Raw genomic sequence first — 23,779 nt, forward strand, 5'->3', positions numbered from 1 at the left:
ATATGTTACCATCACATTATAAAGAGGTAAATTTTAATACTCAAAACAAAATTCGTACTCTGTTACTTTCTAAAGCATATTATTCAGTTCAGGAATTTGCAAATGATAACGATGTATGAATATGATGTAATTATGTAATAAATTTAACATGTGATGTTTATTATAATTTTGTACTTCAAATAGTGTAATAAGCTGTAATTACAATTTGATTTATGTGCATGACAACTGTAGAACTTATAGGAGATACTCTCCGTACTGTAAGTCAAAACAGGCTAAATAAATAAATAAATAATACTGGGACAATCAGACGTAATCGTGAAGTTTTTTCAGTTTCTTAGACAGCTTTTACACAGCTTTTCATTTGATGAGGCAATCAAATCAATTACTTTTTCTTTGTCTACATTCTGGAATAAATCTTTTTATGTAAACATAAAAAGTAAAGAAGACAAATGGTTTCGACATATTGGTGTACGCACGAGACAACAGGTGAAGGTGAAAAAGCACAAGGGACCGTTATGGAATAAAGGGGTCCTTTGCTAAGTATCAAGTATTACTGAATTTCCTTGACGATTTGTTTAACACGGAGCCAAAAAATAATATGCTTGGAGAAAGGGAAATACACACGCAGAACCGTATATTCTAGAACCTAACCGAATAGAAGTTAAAAAACGCTATAAAAATTAAAGAAACAAAAATCTCCGGATGTAGACGAAATTTCGGTTGAATTAAATTCAACTTTAGGCAAAAAATTGTGAAACAAGATAACAGAAACTGATTCTCCTTATCTGGAACAAGGAAGAATTACCAGAAGAGTGGAAAGAATTGGTCCAATCACAAGAAAGGCGACAATACTGACTATAATCATTATCGAGGCATTTGTCTTCTGTCAGCATCCTATAAAATCCTTTCAAACATTCTATTAGCAAAATTGACCCAATACGCAGATGAAATTATTGGAGATTATCAGAGCGGATTTAGATGAAATCGATCACTGTCGACGAAATATTTACCACTCGACAAATACTAGAAGAGAAGTGGGAATACAATACCCCGGTACATCAATTATTTGTTGGTTTTAGAAAGGCTTATGACTCAGTTAGGAGAGAAACATTGTACAACATTCTTACAGAATTTGGAATACCGAGAAAGCTAATTAGATTAATTTGAATCCCAAAGTTGAGTGCGGGTGGGAAAATTTTTATCCACGACCTTTCACTTCGAGAATGACCTGAAACAAAGATGTGTGCTGTCGTCATTATTATTCAATTTTCTCCTGGAATACGCTATTAGGAAAATCAAAGATGACAATCAGAGCCTAGAGTTGAATGGTATTCACCAGGTTATTGCGTATAGGGATGCGCAGGAGACAAGATTTGAGGCTGTCTTGTCTCGAAAATGTGCTGTAAAAGTAATGTCTCGACTCGAAAAATGTATATTTCTCTATTGGAAAAGCCGTGTCTCGACTCGTCTCGTGCGCATCCTTAATGGCTTATGCTGATGATGTAAATTTAATAGGGGATGATATGAGAACAATAGAAAGAAATGCAGAAGTCTTATTAAACGCTTGCAGGGACATGGGTTTAGAAATAAATGCAGAGAAAACTAAATACATGGAAGTTGTTTTATATGGCTGCGAAACATGGTCGCTGACTCTGAGGCTCGAACGTGGACTGAAAGTATTTGAGAATAAGATCCTAAGACGAATATTCGAATTCAAGAGGAAAGGGAATTGGAATGTCGGAAACTTCATAGCGAGGAACTACGTAATTTATACGGTTTACCAAACACTGTTAGAGTCATCAAGTCTATGAGGCTCAGGCAGGCAGGTCATGTAGCCAGGATGGAAGAAAGTAGGAATACTTTTAAAGTCTTAACTGGAAGACCAATCGGAAAACAACCATTAGGAAGATCTAGGCGCAGATGAGAGGTCAATTTTAAGATGGATCTCGCAGAAATAGGATTACAGAGTAAAAAATAGATCCTGTTGGCTAAGGATAGAAGTCAGTGGAGAGCTTTAGTGAACGCGGCATTGAACCTCCAAATTCCATGGGTCATAGAATTAAAGAGAAGTGTTACTAGCCTGATATGAGCAAGGGGGCTCGAGGAAACTTCTTTCGGAAAGACGAACTTAAGCTTCGGCAACCTTTTTGGTAGGAAGACTCGGGAAAGCATTTGCGATCGCAAAAATTGGACCAAGGCCTTCAGGTCCTGCGCCTCGTGATCCCTGCGGGGCTCCCGTGGGCCTCGTGTCCTTGGCGATTGCCAAGTAGACAACGTTGCCAGTACAACATTGATTACAACTGTATTTCATGTAACATCATTTCGAATAAACAACTCAGTACTGAAATTGAAAATAGTCGTTCAATGAAAATTTCCATTATTAATAAGTGAGCTTTGTGGTGGACAGACACTGTGTGCGTGGGTTTTCTCAGGATTCTCCCGTTTCCTCCCACTCTTCATTCCACCATGTAATTCATTTCTTATAATCACCGGCTCTGTTGATCTAGCCGGCATAATCGAGGGACTAAAACTTAAAGATTTCATTTCATTTTTCTATTAGTAAAATTAATATAAGGTTATTATTGAATTGTTGTTGCGAATAAGCAGAAAATTGTAATTTAAAATATATATAGTTTGTTCAATGGATTCTGGTATTCAGTTTTATTCTATTCATTATGAAACAAAATGAAAAAAAAATAAAAAACTGATATAAATGGGTTAGACATTATTTGAAAGATATTCTTTATTTGTATAATAAATTAAATCAATCGGAAGACACTATATAATGAACTTCAGTTCAAATTTAAAAAAAAAAAACTGTGATTTCGAATTAAGTGTTAAATAAATTGTTTCTGGATTTCATGTTGTGGTCATGTCAATTCTTTTCTTTCGTGCTATGATTTATATATTTCTACATCTACGTCTAATAGAATATAGTCAGAGCTGATTGATACCAGCAGATACTGCTAGCTAGCAGATAATTTGATGATTTATTCGCAACTTAAAAAGTTTGTATTGTTTTTTTTTTTCAAAAGAGTAGAAAGGCACTGACCACACTGACCATATTTATACTTGTGCATTAATACTTGCGTATTTCTAAAGTAATACAGTGTGATTATTTAATTTCAACTTAGAAGCTGTATTGATTCAATTTAATTATTTGTAAAGAGGACACGCCTGTAGTCTCATTACGATTTGAATATTCATATTTGTGTAATTACATACTTAGTTAACGGCAAACTAAAAAATAAGTTAAATGTAAATAAGTAGAGTTTTAAATTAAGTACAATTGTAACCTATAATGTACAGCTGACCTTGAGCAACAAGTAAACTTCCAATGAGTAAAACAATTTTTCTATGTGTTACTACTTTCAATTCCATTAGTACTGTGTTACTTACTCAGAAGTGATATTACGTAAAGGACAGTTTCAGAGAAAGCTGATTTAAGTTTTAAAATCAATAGTCGCCAACTTTGTCACTTCTTGATTTTTTAATATCTAGGTACCTAGGTATTGTACGAGACTGTTGATCACACAGTGAAATTGTTACCATGATCTCATTTCGTATTCAGAAGAAACATTAACACTGTGACCATAAAATTGAGAACTAAATCGTTAATAATAGTGCTTTAGTATTAATGTTCATGATTAGCGTAGAGCATACCTTTACTTGAAAATTAAACAAGTATTCCCAGTATATATTATCCTGTTCCTTATTAGGTGAACTCGATCATATGAGAACTATTGCTGTTCATGGTAGATGCTTCGTTCAATATTACACACAGACCAAAACAATTATAGTTGATGTATTAAGGGCTATTCTCCCTCCTCCTGTAATCTCTATATTGATTACTCTAGTATTTATTCAGCTCTATCGTTGTCAACAACACTAATGTAATAACTGGCTTAGCGGTAAGTTTCATATTTACAATAAACATCTTATCATTATTTCTAGTCTCCGTAAGAACGTATATAAGAATAAAATATCTACTCCCATAGTTATTACCAAAAATACGAGGGGGTGCTGAATAATTCCTGCCTTTACCAAGAAAAACTAGCATCAGAGATCCGAGATGTTACACATTATTCAACGTATTCCCTACTGAGATAAATGTATTTTTGACAGCTTTGTTGAAAATTTACTAGCTCATGAAAAAAAAAAAAAGAATTAATGGTCCCTCAAAGCAGCTCGTAGGCAGGATGGCAGGAATGTCCCTAAAACGGCGACCCTTCAGGTGTATTTTTAGGTAGGGAAATAAGAAATACTTAGAATTTGCCAGGTCTGGGTAGTAAGGTACGTGTTGGACCAGCTGGAATCCCAGGGTGAGTAATTTGGCAGAAACAATGTTGGAATTGTGCACAGGTGCATTATCGTGCAACATCATGATCTTTTTTTATGAGCTTTACAACGGCATTTCATCTTAATTGCCTGTTTCAGCTAAAACATTAGCATAATACTCTTTGGTGACGGAGGCACCATTTCGTAGTCGAACATTATAATGCCATCTTTGTCCCAAAAAATGGACGCTATGACTTTTTTTTTTTTGCCGACTTTTGTGTATGGTATTTTTGAAGCGGAGCGAAAGACTGCACCATTCCTTTGACTGTTCCTTAGTTTCAGGATCATAGATATGGAGCCAGGTTTCATCCTGTCACTAGTCTAGCGAAAATATTACTTTTTTTTTTTTTAATTCAAAATGAGCCAAGGTATTTTTCGGAGCTTTGATACATTCCTTCTTTTGATCCTTACTCAAAAGTTTCGGCACCCATTTCCCAGAAAGCTTGCGCATGTTTAGGGCTGTTTCGTTTGGAAAACTTCCTTAGAAAAATGTACTTTTTTAAGCAAAAGTCAAATTGAATGTTGTACAGTGTTTTCCAAAATAAGGTTTGAGCTGAAAAGAGTGCCAATCAACAGTGCTGGCTAGTGCTACAATTACACCGTAAATACTCTTATGTATGACAAAAAATTAACAAATTTATGTATCGATCATGCTTAACATAAAACTATAATCGACATTTTTTGAAAATACCTTTCTGGATAACAAAAAGAGTGTAAACATTTTGTACTACACCAGTTCTACAAGCACAATGTTAGTGCTGCTACGTAAGACACGTTATTCACAAATATAAGTTGCGATTCTGGCTTGACTGAATGTGCGAATCGTCATAGCTACGTTAGCAATGCAAGCATAATGTTAGTGTTCCAATGTACGGAGATTTAGTAATTAATTAAAGTGAATTCAACTCAGAAACGTCTCTTTAATTTATTAATAACTTTCAGTACATAGTAATATTAACACTGTACTTTTTGTTGTCATCAAAGTTACGTTAGAAAATGACTATTCTAATTTGATGCGATACCAGAGACCAGACTAACTTGTTAGTAACTTTCTGTACCTAACAGCACCAACTGGAACTAACGTAGCACTACCGATTAGTATAACTTTTATAATGATTTCTAGATGCGGCAATTTCGATTTGAAGAGCAATGAACCATCGCTTGTTTGATTCCAGTTCTCCGAAACAAGTTCTTTCTTTACTAAAAGGCACCTAGAAAACATAATTCTCCCTCATAAATTACAAACAAAAGGCTACAAAATGTTTCTGTAAGACATATGAAGTATCGGATAAATATTTTGCGCAAATTTACTCAATTAAAATTCTGCACAATTTCAATAAAAGACATTCCTTCTTCTTGTTGTACGTTGCGTCTAAATGTAAAATTATATTGAGAATTAAACAGAAATTTATTAAATACTTTGAATCTGAGCTGTATAATTTATCTTCAGTCAATGAGAACTAACTGTATGTCATTTGTACGACATACTGGGAATTGAGGTTCAAGTAGTCCCTCAATTTTAATTTCTTCGGACAAAATTAATTTTTTGTTAAATTCACTACAAACCAAATACTCTTATAAGTTATACGAAAATCATGTGTATGGGGAGGTTTAATATCTGATTCGAGGGTATGCTTGATTTGGGTACCAATTTGCTATAATAATTCCTCGTAATCTAAGACGGTAGAAACGAAACATATGGTACAACCAGATACAAACAAAAGTCATTCAAATGAGCCAACTAAATTCGAGGGCTTTCTGAACAGCTTTACCTGTTGGTTAATATAAAAATAACCCTCTTATTTTTATTTGCAAAGATATCAGAACTTTCGGTGAGTGCTCCTCTATTCCTTATCTACAGCGTCACATAGCAGGGGTTGTTGTCACCTGTCCACATAATGAATAGTCGTGGCCAAGATGGTGACTGGTATGCACGTATGGTTAAAACTGAGAGCAGTAATTGAATTTTGGGTAGTAGAAGGAGTTTATCCCACCCACATTTTTCACCGGATGCAACTTGTGTACGGTAACCTCTGCGTGGACGAGACTACCGTTTGATGATGGACCAACGTAGTCAGAGGAACCGACCCAAAGTGTTTTAATCTTACTGACAAGCCTCGTTCTGGAAGGCTAATAACTGCCATCGATATGATTCATAAAGAGACGGTTGTCAAGATGATCCACGAAACTTGACTAATCAAGCAGAGGAACATTGTCCTGCATCTCGACATCTTTAAGGAACGAGTAGGGTTAATAATGAGAAAACTGCAGAAGTATCACAAAATGTGCGAAGTACCACAAGACGGGTTCAAAGGATACTAACAGAGGAGATGAAAGCCACGAGGAAACGGATGTATGAAGAAAGTCTGCGACAATACGAGTTGACGGCAACGCTTTCATGTGAAAAATCATCAATGGTTACAAGTCGTGGGCAAAGCGCTATGATCCAACAGTGAAGAGACAGTCCATGGAAGATTCTTAAAACTGTTTTCCTACTTCAAAACTCAAGGTCTGTACATCTGCTGGAAAATTCATGCTTACTCTATTTTTCTTACCGAGTCCATACCTCGTTTCTTATCAAGGGCACCACCGTGAGCTCAGAGTGGTACATCGAATGTCTAAACTAGCTATAGGCTCGATTGATACGCGTCAGGAATGATAATGGAGCCCCTCTGCTATTACATGAGAACTCACAGCAGCAAGCTGACCACCGATGCAACATTGAAGCTTATATATACTATCATCCCACACTCCATACGATCTTGATACATAATATATTCAGGGAATTATGTGCACTTTCGCTGTCTAAGCAAATAGCATGCTGCATTATCATGGGTTTGGCCTTTTTATTTACGAACATTCGATCATTGCCCCAACACCAACACCAGCACCAACACCAACTTGCTCTTAGAAGAAAATATTGATGTTTTCGTTTTGAATGAAACGGTTTCAAAATCATCAATGCCATCATGATTTCGATGGTATCAACTTTTGCCCTATGACTTTCAACGAGAAAATACACGTGCACAAAGTGGAGTTACAATTGGGTTCAATAATAAATTGTCCTATCGGCAACATCAAATTTAGCTTACTTATCATCCCCCTGAACATCTTATAGCAAACATCTATCTACTTAACACCGCAATTACGATAGCAACAACCATGTACGTTCGGACACGTGATACTACTCTAGTATTTCACACACTTGTTTCAAACATAAAGACATCTTCTGATGCTGGCAGACATCAATATCCATTGCCGTTCTGATAGAGAAGAGTCAGTTTGCAGACTATATAGCATTTCATTTACTGTGTCATATATATCTCCCTCCGAAACACACTAGACCAAGTAGCCAAACTGTCCCAGATGTTTTCTTTCTACAACTTCAGTCATAGATAGATGTCACATAGAAGTAATATATTGCATAGATAGTAATCATTTATCGGTGAAAATCACTGTCAACAATGCCCGTAAAATATTTCTCCGACAGCAGAATGAATAATATTTTTATATGACAAAGGGAATTGGCAGAAACATCGCTAGGATATTGACACTGCCTTAGAAACTGTACGACGAACAGATATAGAGAAGGTTGTAAGTACAACTATAACACGAATGCCATCAACATCAGCACGTAACAATATTCCTACTTATCACGGTAAAACAGCCTATTTTGCCACCGCAATATTTGCATTTAGTCAGAAGATTATAGACAGTATGAGCGCACTCGTAATCCTGAATATTTAACACAGGCACGTAGATGGCAACGTACTGTGCACAATTATATTATTGCCCATAAGCAGTTGACGTGGCAAAACACATGCGTTCAACTGAGCGATGAAACTCATACCACATGCTATTGGAAAATGTTTGATCAATTGACAGGACAACGAACAACAAGATATCTACTGTTTCAAAACAACCATCCTTTATAATTCAGATCACGATAAATCCAACGCTTTTGTCTCTCACTTACAAACTGTGTTCACTCCGCCTGTAGAACAACTAGTTCTAGATTCTCTGAAACTACCATCTCTCAGCTATTGCATCGATCATTTACACATACCTTAGGTGAGCCTCGATTATTAACAGTATCTGTTACTTCTGACGAAATTCAAAAAAGTATCAAAGGAAAACGTAACAGAGAGCCTGGTTTTCACCAAATATCTTACCGACTTATCAAGGAATGCTCAGTGCAGTTTTCTCTCCTTCTCGCAGCTATCTATACTTTTATTCTCCGTGCGGAAAGTTCCCAGTTGTATGTATGCATGTTCCTAAAACCGAATAAGCCTCCAAATTGTGTTAGTTCGATACAACTGTCTGCAACACTGGGAAAAGTGTTGGAAAACATTCTAGTGAAACGTTTACATCCATATTTAGATGACCGTCAACTCCTTCCAACTTTCCAGACCAGATTTCTATCATCATACAGTATTAATGATCAGTTGCTTCACCTGTTGACAACATTTGTTGTTAATTAGTATAATAGGTCACCATCGTGTTGTCTAATTTTAATGGATTTGAGGAGATTTGATCGAATTTAACACCATAGTTTATTTTATAAGTTGCTTTGGACTTTCCCTTACTTACGTTAGAGTAATTTCTCATTCATACTCAATCAAACTGCATATATCTGTAGCAACAATTCCTATCTTCCCATATAACAATTCATCCTATCTTCCAATATACCCAAGTGCCTCAAGGATAGAGCAAGTCACCTCTTCTCTACATTTTATATGCATCAGACGTTCCAGTACCTGTTCCACCTACTTATTTATTCAAATATGCTGAAGCCGCTTTTTTAACTCTCCTTTTAACTCTCTTAATAACTATACAACAAATTAATAGAAGATTACAACTCACAGTTAACAACTTTCTTGAGTGGTTTAAGAAATGGAAGCTCACCATAAGCGAAGAGAAAACTCAGACCCTAGTAATCATACCCCCTAAATGCCGCAGAAAGTTCACCATAACCCTAATCTGCTTGATTTCACTGTCGGAAACACACAGATTAGAATAAACTAAAGCAGATACATATCTATGAATAACGTACGATAATAAATTAGAATGGATTGCTCATTTCCAGAGACTTGTACTTAAAGCAGGAAATAGGCTGCAATTGCTTCGCAGGCTAGGACAGTATTGGTGCTAAACTCAAAGTTGCTCATCACCACATAGAAAGAGTTCATGCGCAACATTCTTATATTTGGCCATACTGCTTGGTCTCCAGCTCAATCTAAGTTCTACAATAGGCACGAAATTATACAGCGTCATGGAGTACGCTTAGCATACCGCATCAAATTACCTTATTCTAAGAGAAATATACAATCGAAAACTTTCCACCACTTTTAGAACATATCTCACTCTTACCTAAGCGATATAGCCAGATGCATAGAATCTCATAAATATATTTTTCTGGACAGAATTTTCATAGACTCTGAGCAGGATTCCAGTTTCAAATATTGCCATATACGTATCACTAAGTATATTGACCACACTTCACGTACAAAAAATACATCCCTATGAATCACTTACAACGCCATCTTTCACTCCCGACCAACCGGTTTCCAATAAGAGATCGAAAAGCTCAGTTCGTATCTTCAGTTCACCAACAAAAGACGTACGAGAACCACGCCCTGTATACGTAGTCCTTAAAACGAGCTTTTAGTACTCTCACCCAGTGTTCGAGTAATCATTACAAGGAATTAAAAGATACGATCCCTCAAAATACAAGTTGTTAACCAAATGATCGAATTAAAGAAATGTCCCGCATGAATAAAGTTTATTCCCTCTCGTCTTTAATATGATCACAGTATAGCAGTTCTATTGAGTATGTCTAACATTCCATTTGTGAAAAATAATATGATCTCAATCAGATTTAGCAATGATTATTATTGTAAATAATATTATGTAATTAAATAAATAAAAATTGCTCCGATAAATATTTGGGTTCGAGACTAATTTTGTTTTGTAGTCTGACCACAGCATAGCTATTCTAATCAGCTTCATATCGAAGCGATCCATAAAAAGTATTACGAATATTATAAAGATACGATAGAATTAAAATAATAATATTATGAGTATCCCTATAAAGAAATCATGTGATACAGGTCATTCAAATTTTTCTAGAATCTACACCATCTTTCCTAACGGTCAACCTTTCCAGCAACCGTCTGACCACCTAACGGTCTGGTAATAAATCTTTCTCCTCCCAGGGACCTGTCCGACCACACTGACAACAAATTCGTCAGCTTACCAGTTTAATTAGACCCACTGCTGCTCTATTGTTGACGATAAGACGCTCCAGGACTTCTCTAGTTTTGTATTCTCACTTTTCCACAAGTTTATAAAACTGCACTTTGACTATCTCACAGTGTTCATAATCGACGTAAATCAACCGTCAGCAAGGCCCTAAAGTATTAGTCATGCTTGGACCACTACCAGTGCTAAAATTGGGTGGCTTCAACAGCATCATAATCTGTTGTGCATGTTTCATGAAAATCAGAAAATTTTTATGGAATTTTCCATGAGCAAATTTTTTCTCTTTTTCAAACCAAGGATGTAGAATAAGTGTTCCTGGCCACTATTTGCAGTTTTCACCTTCAATCAGAGCACTGAATCGTAAGCTTAAATTTCTCTATATTGTCCGAAAATCAAGTAAATTCTATCATTGTTATCATAGGAAGTATAATTTTAAACTGGGTCAGTTTAAAGTAAGTCAGTTTACTCTTGATACTGAGTTATTTCAATCCCAATCCGTGAGGGTTATTGCAAAGCTCAAGAAACATTGCCAATATACTGCATCAGAACAGAATGTTTTAAAACTTTTTCGTGGTTGTTTTTAAATCAGGTGGTTTAGAGTCACTCTCTTATCCCGAATTCAATTTAATCACAAGCAAAGAGAATGCTTGTGTAGCCCCAGAAAATATTTAGTAACGCATCAAATTTGGATGTCTACTTCATGAAATTTGATGTAGAACAAATTTTAATCGGGTGAGGAGGTATCTGGTATTTAATTGATTAATTGGAGACATTTCATTCTTTTTATTCTTGACTGTTTCACACCAAATATATTTGTCATATTTATGCATTGTTTGAGGAATTTGAGAAGAAAAATAGTTGCCTATGCGCAGCGGCACAAATCTGTTTTCAACGGTCTCCTACCAGATATGGGGAGGATTTAAATTGGTAAAAGGTAAGATGACAACATCGTACGAGCAAGAAGAAGAGAAAAACTTACTTCTACAGTGTAAGACATTATTATTATTAACAAAGATGATGGTAATAAATTTTAAAGATAGAAATATAAATAAACAAAACTCACATCCTACCTACGCATTTCTTGTCCGAAATCACCTATATATATATATATAGGGTGAGTCAAGTGTTACAAGCCAATATCTCGGAAACTATACATCAAATAAGAAAAATGTTTAGAGTCAATATACAATACGGAAGGGCGTAAAAATGTGTCAAACGCGAGGTATATGCAGGGTGAGTCAAAATAATTTTCCAAGCTATTATCTCGCGAACTATACATGAAATAACAAAAAATGTTATGAGTTAATGTACAATACAGAGGGGTCTAAAAATGGATCAAACGCGAGGTTTCCCCTATTTCGCGGGAGGTTTCCCCTGTTGTCGCGGTGTCTCCAGGGTGCCCATCATGGGGCCCTGGGACCAACTTGAAAATGGGAATATAGGTCGAGTGATACCTTGTTGGATAGATCGTGGAAAACAAACAGCTTAGTACGAAATTTGTTTTGATTTCTGTCAAGCCTGTTTTAAAATGACTGCCGATAATGATTCCACGTTCAGATACAAAGCGCAGTGTTCAAATTGAGTGTTAGAAGCCAATATCCCGTGAACTATGCATCAAATAAGAAAAGTGTTAAGAGTTAATGTACAATACAAACCGCCAAAAATATGAATGAAACACGAGGTTCCCCCGCCTCCCATTTTGGAGGAAGGGTTGAACGTAGAATTGCCCAATGGCAACACAGGGCGAGCGATACCTTCTTTGATAGATCCCGAAATACCAAACAGCTTAGTACAAAATTTTCGGCGGTCATTTTGAAACCTGCTTGCTCGAAGTCCAAACAAATTTTGTACTAAGGTGATTGGTTTTCCACGATGTATCAAACAAAGTGTCAGTAGACCTATATGCCCATTTGAAATTTTGAAGTTGGTCCCGCGGTCTCATGATGGGGACCCTGGGGACACCGCGACAACACCACTTCACGTTGTCAATGGCTTTTTACTTTTTTGTTTCATCTTTTTCTACTCAACCGTTTCTAATTTATGAGTACGGAAATTTTATCTAATACGGGACCATTTTGGGTGGCCATCTTGAAAACAGTACCCCATGTCAAAAATTGTTTTCTACAAACATTTTTCAATTTTCCAAGCTCTTTCGAACCAGATATCACTTGACCTTTGTTCCCACTTGAAAAGTTCACGCCTACCCCCTTCCCCCGAAATGGTGGGCGGGGAAACCTTGTATTTAACTCATCTCTAAAGCCCCTTTGTATTGTACATTAGGTCTTAATATTTTTTATGTATAGTTCGCTAGGTATAGGCTTGTAACACTTATTTTGCCAGACCCTGTATATACATGTACGGCATAATAAACATCCGCCATTTTAATCAGTGCTAGTATCAGGTAATATCATTCATACAGTAGTATTGAGTTTAATCATAACAGTGTACCCTCATGCGCAAAAAAAAAAAAAAAAAAATGCGCGTATACTGTAACCTACGATTTTTTCGCAATTATTCCATTTTCCTTACGTATATGCGTAAAATTCTGTATTAGTAATTGGATATAATTGAAAGCTATCCATCTAAGAGGATATTTTCAAAAAAGATAATAAAATAATAGAAAATGTAAGCAAAAAACAAAATTATGCTCGCTTTTGTGTATACCGTTTTCGAGGGATTTTGCAGTAGCAGAGCACGATTGCAGATGAAATAACACGATTGGTAAGGGGAGAGCTGAATCAAGAAACTTGAAAGTGGAGTAAAATATTGCATTTATTGGCTTAAATCTAAGGTTTAAATTGTCTGAAAAATATAAATTAGCTTCTGTAACCAAGATGTTGTACGGAAATATAGAAACAAAGAGGAAAACTGTTTTCTTAAGTTTAGAAGTGACATGCTCTATAGCCAAGAGCAATTATTTGTTAAGAAAAAGTCAGGCAACAAAAGGTAGTGTCTGTGGTCAACTGGTAGTTCTTACGCTGTTTTGACACCAGATCGAATCGCATCCCATCCCTTTTTTTTAAAAAAAAAAACATTATAGAAAGTGTACAGTTTTTATTTTAATAAGAACCGAAAGAATACAATAAAGAAATAATATTTTGTTTCTTCTGATGATATATTTATTTATTCCAGTTTCATTTACATATATTCGTTTTAAGACTTTACTTTATAGTCTTAAGTGATTTGTGATCACACCCACAAATATAGCTAGTGATTGAAAGATGTTTTCTCCACAAATATTTTACAGGTTTAGGTGCATGAAACACCGATACGCCATGGTCTGGCTTATCTGAGTTTCCTTTATTCCACATACTGTATTATTCGACATATCATTGCAGGCAAAAAGTAGCATCAATCGGCAAGAAGAACTGCAAGTTGTGGTCTTACTCTGCTTTTTATGCTCTGGACCCTCTCGCCTAGCAAGCCCGTCTACACAATGCCTCATATGTCTATCATTCAATGCAGGTACTTATCCAGGTTTTCTTTTCTGAGTGGACCCAAACCTCGTAAGCACGTAATTCTAATGTTTCAAAAATATCAATATCACTAATGGTAATAATAATAATAATAATAATAATAATAATAATAATAATAATAATAATAATAATAATAATAATAATAATGTGGTGTTAGGTTTGGTGTTAATGATTTATAAATGTGGTTAATTATTTGTTGTTAATATTACCACAATTTGGTTGATTTGGGTTTTCGTGATAGCAAACCAGACAACCAGTTAAATAAATATACTTAACATATGTTATTAAATAATTTATTTTTGATTTTTATAATAATTAAATTAATAAGCGGCTTAGGGCTTTGTATGGGCAGTGTGGTTATTAGCTATTTTTTATTTTGTTTATAAAGTTTTGGGTTTATAGTTTAAACTTAAGTTAGTTTAATTGATTTTAGTTGAAGCTAAAGATTGTTTGGTTTTGTTAACAATTGTTTAATTTAGACATTTTAAGAGAAACTACTAACCTGGTTGTTGTTGATGTACTTCAGTTTTGGTATGGAAGTGTTGAAGTTATAATTACTAAAAATATATAAACTTGAAAGTTGAATTGTGAGATTTTTTTGAAATAAGGGTTTAATTAAGACTGCTTCTTTTAGCTTTACATGCAGGTTGAAAACTACCTTTTGTATATTTTGGAATATTTTAAATTTTTATCGTTACAATTACCTTTTAGGTGACTTGATTGTTTTTGTTGTAGCAAGACTTCTTTATACTTGACTTTGGATTTTTACCAAGTGTTTTACATATTTTTTGGTTGCGAAGTTTAAAAATGAAATTTTTGAGTTTTACGTCCCACGGTTATGCCGGCTAGGCTAAAGGAGACGGTGATGATGAGTAATGAATGAAATGGTGGAATGAAGAAAGTGGGAGGAAACGGAAGAACCCCGAGAAAACCCACGCACACGGTTTTTGTCCTCCACAAATTCACTTGGCGGGAGCAGGGTATGAACCCAGGACCCCATGCACCAGAGGTGAACGCTCTACCACTGAGCCACCGCGGCCCCCGGGTTGCGAAGTTTATAGAGTAATATGCATATAGACCCCTCTATAGTATTTTTTAAACGGAAGTTTGGCTTTAAGCAATGTAAGAGATTTTTAAGTTAATGTAATTATACACTTATACTATCTGACCTGCCAATTAATGTATAATAATAATAATAGTAATAATAATAATAATAATAATAATAATAATAATAATAATAATAATAATAATAATAATAATGCAACAGTTCTGTATTTCTCTTAAACTTTTTCTTACTTTTCATTTATGAACAGGTTTATCTTAAACAAACTGCATTGTAGCACAAAAGAATTAAAAAAAAACCCTTTGAGACACATGGAAGGAAAGCTGTCTGCTACGTATATCACATAAGAAAAATATCAAATGGCAATGAGTGTATCGTTCTATACATTAGCGTTATAAACAGGACGGAATCGAAATTGTAATACCATTTAAAAGTGTTCTTTAACCCCTTGGGGATCCTATGGTACAATTTGTACCATACGCATTTTTCATGGTACATTGCGTTATTTCTCTTATATTTGAGGTACCGCCTGAAAGGCAGTTCTATTCAGAAGGGAATATGGGCGACACATGACCCTAGGGTAATTAGGGATGTCCCAGGAATACTTTTCCCTGAGATCATAGTGTTTTGTGCTAATTTGGGGCATGGTGGGAAATTTTGATAAAATTTCTCCCTAACTTACTATTCAAGATAGAAACTTGAAATTTGGCACACACATTCAGTATACCAAGTACTATTTCTCAGATTTTTTTAGATGGCTACGTTCACACATGGGGGTCCAGGGGGCCAAAGTTCGAGAAAAAATTCCCTCCGAAACTTTCACTTTGACATTTTTTCCCGCTTCTGGTATATGGTATGAGCATCCAAGTGGTACCATTTGAATGCCAGCTCTATTCTGAAGAGAATGAGGTATGAACCATGATCCTAGGATAAATAGTGACGATACAGTAGCTGCTTGACTGAAAGTCTAAAAAATAGCCCAAAAAGCCAGGATCCGGAAAGGGTTAATTCCACCTTGTACCAATGGCATGTTCTTAGAATGATAATAACAACGTAATGCCCTCAGTTTGGACATTGCATCAAAGTATTCTGATATAAAAGAACCTCAAAAAGGAAAAAGTTTTATCAAAAAGTGCTTGAGTTTTGGAAGGGTACATCTTTCAGGACCTCAAGCTCGATACGTCTTTGATTCAATGTATTATATTTATTTCTTACAAAACATGATTTTTAGATGCGTAATATGTAAAATTATATCATAGTTGGACTTTTAATAGTTCCCTTCTCAACACATCCATAAATTCCGGCGTTCTGCCTGCCTGTTTTATGTCGGATAAGCGAAACTCTACTGTATTTCCAAAGATAACATATACACAGGGGCTAGATACCTGTACGCGCCAGAATTTTTAGCCTGGGCCCGATATGGCCCCTTGAATCTATAAGAATTAGCGGGTTAAGGGAGGAGCCAATGAAGCCCATGCTCCGGGACTCCAAGCTCAGGGGGCCTCTTAAAATTCCTCTGTTTAATACTCAAATATAGCAATCAACTTATTATATTATCGGCTTCAGACATATGCCAAATTTCTTTCCGTTCGTTACGCTTGCGATATCGGTAGATTTTAGTCTTTCCATCAGGAGTATTTAACTGTTAATAATGAATATAATTATTTTTAACTGTTAATAATGAATGTAACTAAATTAATTATTATAAACTTGACCACCTTAAAATATTACAGCATAGTTCCTGGTAGTTCGATAAGTCTATGAGGCTGTGGAAGGCAGCAAAGAACATTTATGCGCTGGAACTATTCGTAACATAGGGCCCCCTTAAAATAGTCGGCTCCAGGTCCCCAAAAGCCTTAATCCGCCCCTGTCTATAAGCAATATTTCACGAAAAGCTGGTATTTTTAACAAATGAGTTCGTTATGAAGTTTTCATAAAGTAGTCCATTTCTCCTTTAAATAATTTTAGAGGCCGCGGTGTTTCAATGGTAGAGCGTTCAACTTTTGTGCATGGGGTCATTGGTTCCATCCCTGCTCGTGCCAAGTGAATCTTGTGCTGGAGAAACACCGTGTGCGTGGGTTTCCTCGGGGTTCTCCCGTTTTCTCCCACTTTCTTTATTCGACCATTTCATTCCTTTCTCATCACTGTCTCCTTTAGCCTAGCCGGCATAAACGTGGGACGTAAAAGTTAAAAATTTCATTTCAAATAACTTCAATCAAAACAAAATTGCAAGAATCATGTAATTTCCAATAAAACTAACTACTATATACAATTCTGAGTATATTATTTTTTAATGAAATTCTCGCGAACCTTATTTGTAAGTCGAAGTGTAAAAAGATTAAATTCACTCTCTTATTATTATAGATCCGTTTCGAGTGAAGCAGTTGAAATACTTGGGAAAAATTAAAAAGCCATACACTATATTCCAGTGTGTGCCTATATCGGTATAACGCGGCACACTGGTGTGTCCAGCAAGAACAGTATGACACAAACTTTTTCCTATTATTTGCAAGAATATTTGGCGAGTTTCTGTCATTTATTAATATTATTATCAACGGTTCTTCCATGGATCAGCTGTATGTACACAGTTAAGCAACCACAAGTATCATATTGAGGGAAGGAATATAATTATTCACTTTAATAGTAATAATAAAGTCTATTTGCTTGTACATTCTACCGGGAATAACTGCATCCGTCTAGAAAGTTAGGACTAACAACAACGGGATCCGATGTTCTGACCACACACAGCCCCAAAGTCGTGAGTGTCACAAGTTCTCTTCTACTCCTTGGCACAATAAGGGCTCTTACGTCCAGAGAGGGAAAAAAAGAACTTAATTGCATTGCAGTTTTATGGTTTTATGTAAGTGATCGTATCGTTTTCTGTTTATTACTATTACTATTACTATTATTATTATTATTATTATTATTATTATTATTATTATTATTATTATTATTATTATTATTATTATTATTATTATTATTATTATTATTATTATACATTTCTTAACACGATGATTGCCATGTGTATGGAATTCCATACACACGGCTCTCCCATGCAGCGCCGCGTGATGATTTTCCATACACAAACAAAATAGGTGTCCAAGTTTGATGTGTTCTTTCTATAGCTACGTACGAAATTAGATGTATATGGTGTAGAAATCAAAATTTAATATCCACGCCACGTATATGCTAAATCGCATGCAAAGAAATTTATGAACAAAGGCATTGAGTTTCAGTTTAACATCTCGTTCAGCAACGAAGATATATGAGACTTCGACCTACTGATTAACGTGGACTCCAAACCATGTAAGCTCTCTCCGAGTCTCCCACGCGAAAGGCGCGTACGGTAACCGCTTAGCCACGAAGGAACTCATGAACAAAGACATTTATGGGTTAAAACAGAGGCGAAAACAAAGATATGTGATGTGATTTTGAGTTTATCGTCCGTTTCAGTAGCTAGGCAATATGAGACATCGGCCTACAGATTAACGTGAAAACCGAACCACATGAGCTCCCGCCGGGCGGAAACAAAGAATTACTAGAGGATTGCTCTCCGTGATGCACAGGTGATAACAGTCAACAGTTTTAAATTTAAACAAATATAGTTTTAATTAAGCGTGAATTTAACTTACAGTGTACAGTGGGGAAGGCTCAGTAGTTCGTAAGGATCGTTACAATAACAAACTCCGCCAAATACACTGCAAACCTGTCAGCAATATTCCCTATCAATATTAAACAGGTATTGTGTTCTAATTTTCACTTCAATGTTAACCTATGTAGGCCTACGGGCTTCAATACTCGCCCTCAAACTAAAGTGCAGACTATCCAGGATTTGCAGTATTAAACTCTCCCTCACCCTCTGTATTCTCCTAACAGGTCTCCAAGCGATTACAACATTTTTTGGTATCTGAATCATTTCATAGTAGGATAGCTTTATGTAGAGGCTAGTCATTAAATTGGCATTGTATTTTTCACTTTTCTACGTTTAAAATTGACAATCATAGTTTGGACATTTCAGTCGCACCTACCTAATATTAACAATGTTTCTTCGATAATTTCGTAATATTGTATTATTTCTTTGTATTATTGATTAGCTTGGTTAAGCTTATTTAAACAGTTTTTTCTTTGCACCGACGTGTCATATCTCTTGGACGAAAATACATTAGCTCTCACTGGAAATCAAATCTAGAACCAACGCACTTGAACCATTTGACCAGAACAAAGCACATTTAAAAAGAAGTTTCAATTTTGTTCGGAAAATTGTGATTAGGTGTAACATTTGAAAACATTTTTAAGAAAGGGTATGGAGCAAACGCACTGTACTTTCTCGCTCGAATTTCTTACATAGACTCATGTTATGCTGCAGCTATTATTGAAACATTTATTTGGGAAATTGCGAATAAAATAATGTGTTTTGGAAAACTTTGCTAGAAGAAATTTTAGGCCCAGAAGTAAAGTACCCATTGATCATATTTCCGTTAGAAATAACTTAAGCCATATATTAGAATTATTAAGGATATAATTGTGTGTGAACTATAAGATAAAGCGTCTGAGTAATTTCTGAGAAAATCATAAAAAAAAGTCACCCCAAGAGTCACCCCAAGAATAAATTATCCCTTGTGGATCTTTTCAGGACAAACGAGCTATATGCTACATTGTTAGTGTGTTCATAAAACATTTATTTATGAAATTGAACACAATCGCCTGAAAACATATTTAAGAAAGGGTATGGAGCAAACGCACTGTACTTTCTCGCTCGTATTTCTTACATTGACTCATGTTTCAGGATGAGGGAATTATACCATGTAGCTAGGTTATTTATGTAACATTTATTTATGAAATATAAACAACAAACATAACCCGAGTTGTATTTGGGAAGGTAATCGGAAATAACTTGCCCCCAAAAGTAAACTATTATATCTGTAACTTTGAGGATAAACAATTTACACCATATTGTAAATTATTTATAAAATCTGGTCCAAGGATATCGAGTAATTTTTAAGCAAATCGTTGGGAAAAATTTCACTGTCAAAGCAAACTATCTCTCTTGGATTTTTCTTTTCGGAACAAGCGATTTATACCATATTGTATGATTGCTACAGAAAATATTTTTACTGAAATTACAACAGATTTGTGTCAGTTATTATTGAGAAAATTGTAAAAAAAAATCAACCCTTGAGAAATCGTCTCCTTCTGTATGTTATCGGGATAAACGATTTATGCTGTATGTTATTTTATTAATGAAACATTTCTTTACGAAATATGAACAAAATTGCCTGAGGCGTTAATGGTAAAATCATCGGAGGAAAGCTCACCCTAAGAGTAAACTACTCCTTCTGAATGTTTACATGACGAACGAGTTGTCATATTCTTAGGTTATTAATGATACGTTTATTTATGAAATGAGATTGACAAACTTGTGCAAAAAGAACGCATACCATACAGTAAATTACAACATATATATATATATATATATATATATATATATATATATATATATATATATATATTCTGAAAAATGATTGATACTACAGTGGAGAGTTGTTAATAAAATATATATTTATAAAAAATAAATAAAATCGTCACAGCTGTTTTTTTTTTTTTTTTTTTTTTAGAAAATTGAATTATTTTAAATTTTCGTCCTTCAGTAAACTATAACTCGACAAGTTTCAAACCAAGATGCGCAGATCGCCGCGGAGCACTTCGTATTCCGCCGTCCTCCCCACTACTCTTCCTTCCACTGGTCTGGCTTTGTAAGTTCCAGTGATACTAACTCAGCAAACTTATGTTATAACAAATATCACCTGCTAAAATGTTTAAAGTCCGAATCTTACTTTTTTTAGTAGGTAAGCAACCTCATGATAGAGGTCTGCACGAGCTCGGGCCTATTTCTCTGGACATAATACAACAATATTTTCTGGAGAACTTTTTACGCACACCTAAATTTGTAACTTGAGACGCCCACACTTAAAATCACTGTGCAATTGAGAGAAAAGCTGTGTAATAGAGAGAGAGAGAAAAAAAACTAAAAGTAACAGAAATAAATATGCTTAGCTTGTCTGAGTGAAAATACTGCTTCTTACACTGAATTAAAGGAACAAGAGCATTGGGAAAACGTGTCTTGGTTTTTTCTTCAAGACAATGTCAGTTTATATTATATGAGAATTTGTATAATGACTTCTTTTTTTAAGAGAATTCATAGTTAACTAAATGTAAAGGATATCCTTTATTTCCTTGTAGTCTCTGAATCATGAAAGCTTTTAAACTGCAAAATTATACATTTAATTGTTGCAAATAAAAAAATACACTTTTGTCTTAATTGTTAAGTTTTGGTAATTCGGGCGTATTTGGGGCTTATTTGATTATCACATGGGGCCTGGCCTAAATGCTAAAACATATTTTTAACTCGGGTCGGGCCTCATATTATTAATTCACGGGCCGGGCCCGTGCAGACTACCTCATGGATACACTGTAAGCAGTGAGCTTTCCGACGGGGCGATCCCTTCACGCCTTCTGAAAGGAAAATTTCTCTTTTTGTTATTATTTTTTTATTGGTACGAACTGGCACAGTCAATATACAGCTTTTACACTCAAATGTTGTAGGAAATCCTCAGACCATTCCGCTCCCTGCAGATTGCAACACTACAAAACATCATCGTCGCGGAGAAGGGAGTGGGGAAATGTAGGATTAGGTGCGCAATAGCTAGGCTGCAGCGTTCTGTTTACAAACTTTTTTACTTATACCCTTACCTTTAGGTGTCGAAGGATATAAAATTCGAAACGATAGTATGTTATTAAAACGTTATGTCTATAGAATTCAGTCCAGATACGTTGAACAGTATGGCTTCTATTTGAGTGCATGTTAAAGCATGAAGAACAGATAGACAAATAGATGGGCAGACATCGATAAGTCATTTTTTCGATATGAAGGGCCTATGTAACTTGAATTCATGGAAATCTCGTATTCGATTTTTATGACTATCACCACATTTTCTCCTTTCATCGCTCGAATGTGAAAACAAGTAGGCCTACATCGACACGTAAAGTGATAATTTGTAATCCCCAAAATTTAATTTGTTATGTTTAATGTCTTGTCACGCTAGAAAAAAAACTATGCCTGTTAGATCATTTTATTATCAGTTTTTCACGCTACTGTATAATTCAGAAGAACGGTATGATTATAGTTAATACCCATGGCATATTTTGGAAGCATTCGTGTTCCTCACAAATAGAGCTATATAATTTAGTTTTGTTTAAAGAAAGCATTCTTTATTCCTTACACAGACTTTGATTACATTTCTTGCATAGTTGTATTTCTTGCACTTGTGGATACGAAAAAAGGAAGGACAGAGTGAGTCAATACTCTACAAAGAAACACACACACACACAAACACAAACACTAGAAAAATAATTTAACATCAGCTTTTCTTTAGACAACGAGCTATTCTACTTCATTCGCTGTGTCTGTAAGGCTGCAGGTCGCGCATGTTTTTTTTTTTTCTGTTTCTGACTCGCAGATGCACTCGAAGTGAGTTGATGTTTCTTCCACTGTGCAAAAACGAAGAGGGTAGGAATAGGCATACCATACCATTAACTGAAAACAATCGCTATTACTAATACAGTAGTACACAAATTCTGAATAAATACGTTATTAGAGGAAGTAAAAAGTTATTTCCTTATTAAATTGTTTCGGTTCTTATTAACATAAAAATTATACATTTTCTATAATCTTTTGTAAAAAAAGAGAGATGGGATGGGATTCGATCTGGTATCAAAACATTATAATAACTAGCAGTCCGCCACTCTAACCACTTGACCACAGAGGCCACGTTTTATTTTTTTAACAAACAAATGGTCATGGCTATCACTTCTATAGAGCATATCACTTCTAAACTTAAGAAAACAGTTTTCCTCTTTGTTTCTATATTTCCGTACAACATCCTGGTTACAGAAGCTAATTTATATTTGGCAGACAATTTACACCCTTGTTTTAAACCAATAAATGAAATATTTTACTCCACTTTCAAGTTCCTTGATTCAACTTCTGGATACTACGGTACTATCAACGTGAAATTCCCTCTGCAGTCGTGGTCTGCTACCGCAAAAATTTCATCGAAAGCGTTATTGCCAGTATACACAAAACCGAACATAATTTTGATTTTTGCTTATATTTTTATCATTTTATTATCTTTTTTAAGAAATATCTTCTTAGATGAATTTCTTTCTATTATCTCCACTTACTAATAACTAAATTTTACCCATAAACGTAAGGAAAATGGAATAATTGCAAAAAATCGTGGGTAACAGTATACGCGCATTTTTTTTTTTTTTTTTTTTTGCATGAGGGTAAATTCGTATACCATTTTTAGAAATACCTCTCATCATTGTATTTCCTGTGTCGTATTACGGCTCCAATTTGATCATCTATAGGTATATTTAAGCACTTAAATTGTCAAATTAAATGGTGTAAGCCTTTCCTGACCAGGATAGTGTAAAGATGATGAAGAGTAGTCTAACGTGATACATAAATACAAAATGATGTACAATTTCTTTACCTCTAATTAAAAAATACTTTTTCGCTCTCCTATCGTCACCAGAGTTAAATAGTCATGTGCAAATGCTGCATTGTGTAATTGTTCTA

This window comes from Thermobia domestica, chromosome 12 (genome assembly GCF_964235325.1).
Source record: "Thermobia domestica chromosome 12, izTheDome1.hap1.1, whole genome shotgun sequence".
In the NCBI taxonomy this organism is placed as follows: domain Eukaryota; kingdom Metazoa; phylum Arthropoda; class Insecta; order Zygentoma; family Lepismatidae; genus Thermobia; species Thermobia domestica.